The 12,384-nt window shown below is 45.1% G+C and overlaps 1 protein-coding gene across 5 annotated transcripts in view; it reads right to left on the bottom strand.

The window, feature by feature from the left end:
* Positions 1–11,610, bottom strand: part of LOC128691902 (uncharacterized) — a 343,852-nt gene extending 332,242 nt beyond the window's left edge. For 3 of the 5 annotated variants that reach the window (XM_053780875.2, XM_053780876.2, XM_053780874.2), the window contains exon 1: positions 11,266–11,610. The gene's annotated coding sequence lies outside the window, so the exon portion shown is untranslated. The remainder of the gene's footprint in view (positions 1–11,265) is intronic. The other 2 variants (XM_053780878.2, XM_053780877.2) reach the window with 1 other exon arrangement.
* Positions 11,611–12,384: the final 774 nt, after the last annotated feature.

Genomic DNA, 12,384 nt, shown 5'->3' with positions numbered 1-12,384 from the left:
GGAGGAGAATGAGGTAATCAGTCCCTCAACCTTGAGTCGATGTGGTCAGTCCATCAATCTTGAATCAATCTTGAATCAAGATTGATGGACTGACCACATCGACTCAAGGTTGAGGGACTGATTATCTCATTCTCCTCCTGTTCTTCAAGATTCTCCTTTGTATGGACTGATGAAGCCACTGTGTGGCGAAACGTTTCCTCAATAAAGATACCCAAGAGTTGCACATGTGTCTAATTTATTATCAGTGACGGTAGGTGTAAGGAAACATGCCCAACGTTTCCACCGAACCGGGAACTGAACCACAGACCCTCAGTATCTGAGGCGAGAGCGTTGCCAAGCAAGCCACGGCACACCTACCTCGAGTCCGGCACCCAAATTCTCCTATAAAGCCACCCGGCCGAATAAACTGAAATATATCCCGAGGATCTCAATTCTTCTAGCAATTCCAAGAATGTTTGAGTACTCTGGCTTGAACATAATGCGATCATCTGAGCAAAGAGCACACACACACACACACACACACACACACACACACACACACACACACACACACACACACACACACACTCTTATATACAACAGGCCAAGTGTCTAACTGACATGTGCCTAGGACAAAATGGTAACTAACACACACACACACACACACACACACACTCACTCTTATATACAACAGGCCAAGTGTCTAATCGACGTGCATAGGACAAAATGGTAACTAACACACACACACACACACACACTTATATACAACAGGCCAAGTGTCTAACTGACATGTGCCTAGGACAAAATGGTAACACACACACACACACACACACTGATGGCTATGCACACTATACAAATACCATGGCGTCTGGTATCACCGTAACCCAATGTGAAACTACCGAGGAAGATAATCAGACAGGACAGACAAGAGGCTAAAGGATCACTTGAACAGATGAACGTGGCCAAGAAAACGATTACCCGAAATTAAACCTCACAAGTGGACAGTGATGAAAGCAGATAAAAGCGAAAGACCAAAATGCAGACTAAATCAGTGGGAAGAAATATTTCAGAACCTATAAAGATCTGGGACTAAAGACTGTACAAATTATATTACCTCCTGGATACCTGGAGGTTATTCCGGGGATCAACGCCCCCGCGGTCCGGTCCATGACCAGGCCTCCCGATGGATCAGGGCCTGATCAACTAGGCTGTTACTGCTGGCCGCACGCAGTCCAACGTACGAGCCACAGCCCGGCTGATCCAGCACTGACTTTAGGTATCTGTCCAGCTCTCTCTTGAAGGCAGTCAGGGGTTTATTGGCAATTCCCCTGTTGAACAGTCTTGGGCCCCGGACACTTATGGTGTTTTCTCTTAGTGTACCAATGGCGCCCCTACTTTTAATTGGGGGCATTTTGCATCGCCTGCCCAGTCTTTTACTTTCGTAGGGAGTGATTTCTGTGTGCATATTTGGGACCATTCCTTCCAGGATTTTCCAAGTGTAGATTATGATATATCTCTCCCTTCTGCGTTCCAACGAGTACAAGTCAAGTGCTTCCAAGCGTTCCCAGTAGTTAAGGTGCTTGACAGAACTTATACGTGCAGTAAAGGATCTCTGTACACTCTCTAGATCTGCGATTTCACCTGCTTTGAATGGAGATGTTAATGTACAGCAGTATTCCAGCCTAGAGAGAACAAGTGATTTGAAAAGGATCATCATTGGCTTGGCATCTCTCGTTTTGAACGTTCTCATTATCCATCCTATCATTTTCTTTGCACGTGCGATCGTGGCACTGTTGTGATCCTTGAAGTGAGATCCTCAGACATTACTACTCTTAGGTCCCTTACATTATTTTTCCGCTCTATTGTATGGCCAGAGTCTGTAGTATACTCTGTTCTAGTTATTATCTCCTCCAGTTTTCCATAACGGAGTAGTTGGAATTTGTCCTCATTGAACATCATATTGTTTACCGTTGCCCATTGGAAAACTGTTTAAATCTTCTTGGAGGTTGACCGCGTCCTCAGCAGATGGCAGCCTCATGCAGATCCTAGTATCATTCGCAAAGGATGATACGGTGCTGTGATGTATATCTCTGTCTATGTCTGATATGAAGATGAGGAATAAGATGGGGGCGAGTACTGTGCCTTGTGGAACAGAGCTTTTCACTATGGCAGCCTCCGATTTAACTCTGTTGACCACTACTCTTTGTATTCGATTTGTTAGGAAGTTGAAAATCCATCTCCCCACTTATTCCTTTAGCACGTATTTTATGGGCTATTACGCCATGATCGCATTTGTCAAATGCTTTTGCAAAGTCTGTGTATATTACATCTGCATTCTGATGTTCTTCCAGTGCATCTAAGGCCATATCATAGTGATCCAGTAGTTGTGAGAGGCAGGAGCGACCTGCCATGAACCCATGTTGCCCTGGATTGTGCAGATTTTAGGAATCCAGGTGATTTGCAATCCTGCTTCTTAGCACTCTTTCTAAGATTTTTATGATGTGGAATTTCACCCATGTCCAAGCTCCTCCTCCATAGTGTACTTAGGGCACACGAGAGGGGTTTCTTGCAATTCTTAATGAAAACAGAGTTCCACGAGTCTGGGCCCGGGGCTGAGTGCATGGGCATGTTGTCAATGGCTTTTTCGAAATCTATGGGAGTTAGGGTAATGTCGGAAATCTGGCATACATTTATGGAGTTTTGAGGCTCATTCATGAAGAAATCATTTGGGTCGTCGATCCTCAAACCGATTAGTGGTTCACTAAACACAGAGTCGTACTGGGATTTCAATATTTCACTAATTTCCTTGTTGTCATCTGTGTAAGTCCCATCCTGTCTGAGTAAGTCCCATCCTGTCTGAGTAAGTCCCATCCTGTCTGAGTAAGGGCCCGATACTAGATGTGGTATTTGCCTTGTTTTTGGCACATGAAAAGAAATATTTTGATTATTATAATCAAAAAGAAGCGCTAAGCCACAAGGGCTATACAGCAGAAGTATTTTGAATTTCTTTCAATTTCACTAATAGCTTTAAGCTCCTCCTGTCTCTCCTGGTTCCTGTAAGAGTCATTAAACTTAAGTTCGATAGTTTCCACTTCCCTGGTCAGCGCCTTCTTTCGTGTATCAGATATTCTAGCACTCCTGAGGAGCTCAGTGACTCTTCGTCGTCTTCTGTAGAGGGAGCATCTTTCTCTCTCCAGTTTACTCCTGCTCCTCTTCTTTCTTAGGGGAATATGCCTAGAACATGCTTCAGCTGCCAGGAAATTGATCCTTTCAAGGCACTGGCTTGGATCCATGTCATTTAAGATATCTTCCCAACATGTTTCGTTTAGGACATGGTTTACCTGGTCCCAATTGATGTTCTTGTTGTTGAAGTTGTATTTTGTGAAGACACCTTCACAGGTACATGCATTCTGCTGATCAGGACTCCTATGCATGTACGTCTGGACTTCGATTAGGTTGTGATCGGAATTAGTTGTTTTTGATATTCTTATGTCTCTTATCAGGTCCTCATTATTTGTGAAGATAAGGTCAAGTGTGTTTTCTAGTCTTGTTGACTCCACTATCTGCTGGCTTAAGGTGTGTTTATCGCAGAGACTTTGTAGCTCATGTGTGTGTGACCTTTCATCTGTGCTACCTCCGGGGATTGTTTCAGCTATAACATTATTCACTACATTCTTCCATTTTGCATGCCTTAGGTTGAAATCATCAAGCAGTAAGATGTTTGGGGATGGAGCTGGAAGGCTTTCCAGACAGTAATCAATTTTCAGTAGCTGTTCCTTGAACTGTTGGGAGGTTGCATCTGGTGGTTACACAACTGTACCACTGGTATTACTTCCAGTAAAAATATGAAGCCTCAGTTACATTACTGTGCCTTCCCTGCATCACCACCTAAATGTATATAGTTTGATCTCTCTCTGCCCACGACCTCACTTGTTACCGCACTTTTAAACTCTGCGGAGCCTGACCTCAGGGCGATGAGTTCGCCAAAAATTGCCTTACAAGGCGGGGGAGGTGTGTGGGGGCGTGTACTCGCCCAATTGTGGTTGCAGGGATCCAGACTCAGCTCCTGGCCCCGCCTCTTCACTGATCGCTATTAGGTCCTCTCTCCCTGCTCCATGAGCTTATCATACCTCGTCTTAAAGCCATGTATGGTTCCTGCCTCCACTACATCACTTGCCAGACTGTTCCACTTCCTGACTATTCTATGACTGAAGAAATACTTCCTAACATCCCTGTAACTCGTCTGAGTCTTCAACTTCCAATTGTGACCCCTTATTTCTGTGTCCCATCTCTGGAACATCCTGTCTCTGTCCACCTTGTCTATTCCACGTAGTATTTTGTATGTCGTTATCATGTCTCCTCTGACCCTCCTGTCCTCCAGTGTCGTCAGGCCGATTTCCCTCAACCTTTCTTCGTAGGACATTCCCCTGAGCTGTGTGTGTGTGTGTGTGTGTGTGTGTGTGTGTGTGTGTGTGTGTGTGTGTGTGTGTGTGTGTGTGTGTGTGTGTGTGTGTGTGTGTGTGTGCGCGCGCGCGCGCAGTACTAGATAAAAAAAATTCAAGACATAGTGCCCTTCTAACAACCTGTTGGCCTAAACCATCATTTATCCACCTGTTGGCCTAAACCATCATTTATCCACCTGTTGGCCTAAACCATCATTTATCCATCTGTTGGCCTAAACCATCATTTATCCACCTGTTGGCCTAAACCATCATTTATCCACCTGTTGGCCTAAACCATCATTTATCCACCTGTTGGCCTAAACCATCATTTATCCACCTGTTGGCCTAAACCATCATTTATCCACCTGTTGGCCTAAACCATCATTTATCCACCTGTTGGCCTAAACCATCATTTATCCACCTGTTGGCCTAAACCATCATTTATCCACCTGTTGGCCTAAACCATCATTTATCCACCTGTTGGCCTAAACCATCATTTATCCACCTGTTGGCCTAAACCATCATTTATCCACCTGTTGGCCTAAACCATCATTTATCCACCTGTTGGCCTAAACCATCATTTATCCAATCTAAAACCGACAAGACAAATCAGATAGTAACTTGAACATTAAATTAGCCACTTAACTAGCATATATAACAAAAATATAAGTAATTTATTGCATACGGCGTCTTTCATATACGATTTAAATTATATATTTGCAGTGTAGGTTTATATGATAATTGGCAACCGTGTAGCAGCGATGATACTTGAAGTAACGGTAACTGGAGAACGGTCAGTACCCGTTTAAATCTTAAAAACAGATGTACGGTACTGTTCCACATTGTTCCAAAACGAAGGATGACGTACTGAGATAAAATCGGTTTATACACGAGGGGGGGGGGTGTACAATTTGCTATGGCTCACGCTATGTCAACAAAGATGTTAGAATGCTACTGTGCAAGTGACAGAAAAAAAAGGCACAATACCGTGACTGGAACGATACACAACCCGCACATAGAAGAGAGGAGCTTACGACGACGTTTCGGTCCGACTTGGACCATTTACAAAGTCACACTAATGAAAAGGAGAGGAGGGGTATATATAGGCAGGAAGTGGTAGTAGTAGTAATAGTGGAGGTAGAAGGTAGTAGTTCTCTTTTCTATGTGCGGGTTATTTGATTACTCTGCAAGTCTTTGGATGGTAAAAGTCGCCCTTATCCACCCACCTCTTTTATGATACCTGGACCGACTGAGTTTATTACGTTATGTCGTGTTGAATTTCTAGGCATTTGCTTGTATCAGCCGTGTGGGTGACGCACAAGGTTTTTTTGTTTTAGTCACACTGTAATTCGTTGTTCTAGCACTGTTAATACCTCGTAATATTGCCCCACAAGGTAAATATTAAATATTCTTGCACTGAACCTGCTGTAATATTCCCCCTCTTTTATCAATTCCCATTCACCGTAATAACTTCTGCATATATTAACAGCCGGGCTGTGGCTCGTACGTTGGACTGCGTGCGGCCAGCAGTAACAGCCTAGTTGATCAGGCCCTGATCCATCGGGAGGCCTGGTCATGGACCGGGCCGCGGGGGCGTTGATCCCCGGAATAACCTCCAGGTAACCTCCAGGTATGTCAAGCCAGCAACCAGACGGCATGAACTTTGGGCAGCAGGACGCTGGTATGACCACTCAAGAGAGTATACACGTAACTATGTATATATTATATGAAAATATTTTTAATCCCTAGTTACAGCTAAGTACAATATAGATTACCTAGTGAGGTTTCTCCCCCCACACGCGCCACAGAAAGGGTCCATTAGCAGGGGGCGTTGATCCCCGGAATACCCTCCAGGTAGAAGTTCCAAAGTCTGGAATAATATTTCATTTTGTTTGTGTGTGGGAGGGGGAAGCGAACAGGTTACTGGACACTATTACAGATGGTCCGCTGTATGTGTACCCTACACGCCGCATTACAGCCGTAACACGAGGATGAGATGACACTAGTTTTGTGTGAGACACGAACAATACAGGGAACTGAGAGAGCAATCATACATGACAACAATATGAGGGATACTACACAATACAAACAACATACTGAAGCTACAAAATACAACCACCTGGTGACGGTTCCAAGGATCATCACCCCCGCAGCTCCTTCTTACACCAGGTTTCCTTTTATGAAAGCCCGGTTAGGCAGACATAAGCGCTTACGGCACGCAGACGCACAGCCCAGCTGATATGGAACAGTCTGCAGAAACTGGTAAAAGTTTCCTACTGAGAGTTTAGGGCCTGATGGTAATTCCCATTAGATTTTCGAGGAGTGTTGACCAGCTTAATTTTTTTGTATGCTTATCTATTTATCTCGCACCTACTTTTCATCGGGGTGTTTAGCAACATCTGTCCCTGCCGCTGTGGCCATGGGATACCAGTGTGGATGTGTAAACTAGTCCCTCCGCTATAATGTGTACTAGTGGTGTATATAAATACTTGTTGCTACAGGAATAGAGCTATGCTTGTGGTGTTTCGTGCAGTGCAGTTAGTGTGTACTGGTAGTGCTGGTAATGCGTCCCAATAGATAAATTTCCCAAGTCTCACCCTTCCCCCAGTAATCCAGGTAACCCTCACTTCCGATAATGTAAGCTACATCAACTTCTACCTGTGGTAGGTTGTACCACGCATATACAAACACTCATTGAATAATCACGTTTTGTTAGTTTAACGTACAAGTACCCTACTATAGCTTTGTCTATGATACGCTAGGCTGGCATTGTCTAAACGAGGGATTATCTTTATCCTCATGTGTGTTTTTTCTGTCTCGATGCCGTCTGTAATACAGGATCCAGAACTGCGCAACATAATCTAGACGGTCTTGCCAACTACAATTTAGCGTTGCAGTGTAACCTTGGGAAGTTATTGTACTTACTTGCATAACGCCAAGCAGTGTTACCTTTATCAAAAACTTAAATATTTATGAACAAGTATCTCCATCAAATGCCAGATCAACCAGGCTGCCATGGGTACGTGGGCCAACGGGCCGCTAGCAGCAACAAACTGGCTAACCAAGCAATCACTGGACAATAGCCCAGGCTGGGCTTGTCAACACTTAGATGATGATACACTGTCAGCGTCTGGACAATTACACTTACCAACACTTTGATAGTTAAGTTGATACAGTACTTTCAAGAAGTGGCGCTCCTTAAACATTCACACTTACTAACTCTTGCCAAGCAGTAACACCAGGTTCAGTTTACTGCACTTCTGACTCCTTGACACACCCTTGAAAGCCTGAACAATTTTTTGCAGTTGATCATCACTTTACCATCTGTTTAAGCAATCAAAGAGGCGACACTGGGCTACTACCCCCGAGCTCCGCCATTTAAGCGAATCTTGCAATACGAGCTTTTAAAACACAAACCACAATAAAAATGGGGCGATTTTTATGACACTGTTGGGATATGCAAATATATCAATCATCCTTACGTATCCATAATGCCTATATTCAAAACTAGTTTAATCCTAAAAACTACGTACAATTGTACAAGAAAATATAAATCCAGAACTACCACAGTGTACGACATAGTTATATGATCAACACTTATTGTTTATCATCAGTCTTTTCAAGATTGATGGATTGATTACATCAACTCCAGGGTGAGGGGACGGATTACCTCAAACTCCTGATCTTCGCCATTCTTCTTTGTATGGACTGATGAAGTCACTGTGTGGCGAAACGTTTCCTCAATAATGATACCCAAGTGTTGCACATGTGTCTAATTTATCAAGACAATATAAATCAAGAACTTCCACAGTGTAAGACATATGTTATATGATAAACTAAGATACTTTATTAAGTTATTACCAAGCTGGAAGATGTGCAGCTTTACCACACATTACCAAGCTGGAAGATGTGCAGCTTTACCACACATTACCAAGCTGGAAGATGTGCAGCTTTACCACACATTACCAAGCTGGAAGATGTGCACCTTCACAACACATTACCAAGCTGGAAGATGTGCAGCTTTACCACACATTACCAAGCAGGAAGATGTGCACCTTCACCACACATTACCAAGCTGGAAAATGTGCACCTTCACCACACATTACCAAGCTGGAAGATGTGCACCTTCACCACACATTACCAAGCTGGAAGATGTACACCTTCACCACACATTACCAAGCTGGAAGATGTGCACCTTCACCACACATTACCAAGCTGGAAGATGTGCACCTTCACCACACATTACCAAGCTGGAAGATGTGCACCTTCACCGCACATTACCAAGCTGGAAGATGTGCACCTCCACCGCACATTACCAAACTGGAAGATGTGCACCTCCACCACACATTACCAAGCTGGAAGATGTGCACCTCCACCACACATTACCAAGCTGGAAGATGTGCACCTCTACCACACATTACCAAGCTGGAAGATGTGCACCTCTACCACACATTACCAAGCTGGAAGATGTGCACCTTCACCACACATTACCAAGCTGGAAGATGTGCACCTTCACCACACATTACCAAGCTGGAAGATGTGCACCTCTACCACACATTACCAAGCTGTTAGATGTGCACCTTCACCACACATTACCAAGCTGGAAGATGTGCACCTCCACCACACATTACCAAGCTGGAAGATGTGCACCTCCACCACACATTACCAAGCTGGAAGATGCGCACCTCCACCACACATTACCAAGCTGGAAGATGTGCACCTCCACCACACATTACCAAGCTGGAAGATGTGCACCTCCACCACACATTACCAAGCTGGAAGATGTGCACCTCCACCACACATTACCAAGCTGGAAGATGTGCTCCTTCACCACACATTACCAAGCTGGAAGATGTGCACCTTCACCACACATTACCAAGCTGGAAGATGTGCACCTCTACCACACATTACCAAGCTGGAAGATGTGCACCTCTACCACACATTACCAAGCTGGAAGATGTGCACCTTCACCACACATTACCAAGCTGGAAGATGTGCACCTCTACCACACATTACCAAGCTGGAAGATGTGCACCTCCACCACACATTACCAAGCTGGAAGATGTGCACCTTCACCACACATTACCAAGCTGGAAGATGTGCACCTTCACCACACATTACCAAGCTGGAAGATGTGCACCTTCACCACACATTAACAAGCTGGAAGATGTGCACCTCCCCCACACATTACCAAGCTGGAAGATGTGCACCTCCACCACACATTACCAAGCTGGAAGATGTGCACCTTCACCACACATTACCAAGCTGGAAGATGTGCACCTCTCCCACACATTACCAAGCTGGAAGATGTGCACCTCTACCACACATTACCAAGCTGGAAGATGTGCACCTCTACCACACATTACCAAGCTGTTAGATGTGCACCTTCACCACACATTACCAAGCTGGAAGATGTGCACCTTCACCACACATTACCAAGCTGGAAGATGTGCACCTTCACCACACATTACCAAGCTGGAAGATGTGCACCTTCACCACACATTACCAAGCTGGAAGATGTGGACCTTCACCACACATTACCAAGCTGGAAGATGTGCACCTTCACCACACATTACCAAGCTGGAAGATGTGCACCTTCACCACACATTACCAAGCTGGAAGATGTGCACCTTCACCACACATTACCAAGCTGGAAGATGTGCACCTTCACCACACATTACCAAGCTGGAAGATGTGCACCTTCACCACACATTACCAAGCTGGAAGATGTGCACCTCTACCACACATTACCAAGCTGGAAGATGTGCACCTTCACCACACATTACCAAGCTGGAAGATGTGCACCTCCACCACACATTACCAAGCTGGAAGATGTGCACCTTCACCACACATTACCAAGCTGGAAGATGTGCACCTTCACCACACATTACCAAGCTGGAAGATGTGCACCTTCACCACACATTACCAAGCTGGAAGATGTGCACCTTCACCACATTACCAAGCTGGAAGATGTGCACCTTCACCACACATTACCAAGCTGGAAGATGTGCAGCTTCACCACACATTACCAAGCTGGAAGATGTGCAGCTTCACCACACATTACCAAGCTGGAAGACGTGCAGCTTCACCACACATTACCAAGCTGGAAGACGTCCAGCTTCACCACACATTACCAAGCTGTTAGACGTCCAGCTTCACCACACATTACCAAGCTGTTAGACGTCCAGCTTCACCACACATTACCAAGCTGTTAGACGTCCAGCTTCACCACACATTACCAAGCTGGAAGACGTCCAGCTTCACCACACATTACCAAGCTGTTAGACGTCCAGCTTCACCACACATTACCAAGCTGGAAGACGTCCAGCTTCACCACACATTACCAAGCTGGAAGATGTGCACCTTCACCACACATTACCAAGCTGGAAGATGTGCAGCTTCACCACACATTACCAAGCTGGAAGATGTGGAGCTTCACCACACATTACCAAGCTGGAAGATGTGCAGCTTCACCACATTACCAAGCTGGAAGACGTCCACCTCACCACACATTACCAAGCTGGAAGACGTCCAGCTTCACCACACATTACCAAGCTGGAAGACGTCCACCTCACCACACATTACCAAGCTGGAAGACGTCCAGCTTCACCACACATTACCAAGCTGGAAGACGTCCACCTTCACCAAACATTACCAAGCTAGAAGACGTCCAGCTTCACCACACTACAAGTGGGTGAGTCTTGAGTAAGCTGGAAGGTGACTCCATCATTATAAACAGGTTCTGAGACATACAATGGAGAGACCATAGTGGTCATTCAACGAAGCTTGTAGACCAATCTGACCTAAGCTTATACAATAAGCTTACATTTAAAGAGCATCTTACCTTATGTATCAGCCGGCTTTAGGAGACAGCATTGAGGTAATCCACTGGCACTGACTTGCTATGTAAATTACAGTAGAGAGGTGTAAAATATGTGGTCAGGGATGGCAACGACTGGTTGCCCACTTCACACTACTGGCATCATCAGTCCTGATTCAAACTTACGTTCAATCCCATTCCCAAACCCCTTGATTATAGTCACTCTGGTTAACCATCACCCGGGGAGCACTAGCGACATCCTACCTTGTGTTACATATTGATAATGGCAAGTCCTAGTGACATTGTCTATTTACAATAGTGACAAGAGCACTCGGCACCGACATATCCCTCCCCTTCGAAGTCTGGGCTCATACTGACCCCCCCAAACTTGTCTTTGGTCGTGGTGGTTGTTGCCAGCGCCAGACGCACGATGAGTTGCGAAACGGTTGTAATTCATACCCATTCAAATTTCTGTGGATACCATCATATATTTAGTATGCACTAGTGATGTCAGCCGTGTATGTTGAGTACGAAATAGATATGGCAGCTGTGAAGTAGGCAGAGAGGAATTACGTAATGGTGTGATGCTCCACGTGGGAGAGCAGCATCCATGACGTGGGCGACATCAGCTGCTCAGGCAGCCTCAACCCACCATAACATACCACCTTTACCTGTCTCATATACACGGTGTATACACCCTGACACGGTGTACACACCCTGATACACTGTATATATACTCAGACACACTTCTCGGTGTATGGAAGACAAGCCACGGAAGGGGGGTAATCAAATCTTCAGCTCAAGATCTTTCACACGTCTCCGTGCGTCGTCAGGAGCTATGCAATGTTAAAAGAGTAGCCAGCCAGTTCCTTCTGAGAGGAACTGGTTGCCATTACCACGCTACCTTTGAGAAACCTTCCTCTCATTCCATCTGTTGCTACTCTTGAAACATTACATAGCTCCTGATGACGCACGGAGACGTGTGAAAGATCCCCCCGTCCCTTGTCTTGCACTGTTAAGATTCTCTCTCCGATTGTATTGCATCTCTGTGCATACACCGAAAGGCATAATGTGTATATGCACCGAAGTATACATCTCGGTGTATATACACCAAGAGATGTACATTTCAGTGTATATACACCG

Source organism: Cherax quadricarinatus, chromosome 75, assembly GCF_038502225.1.
Source record: "Cherax quadricarinatus isolate ZL_2023a chromosome 75, ASM3850222v1, whole genome shotgun sequence".
Lineage (NCBI taxonomy): Eukaryota > Metazoa > Arthropoda > Malacostraca > Decapoda > Parastacidae > Cherax > Cherax quadricarinatus.
This window is presented reverse-complemented; position numbering and strand designations above follow the sequence as displayed.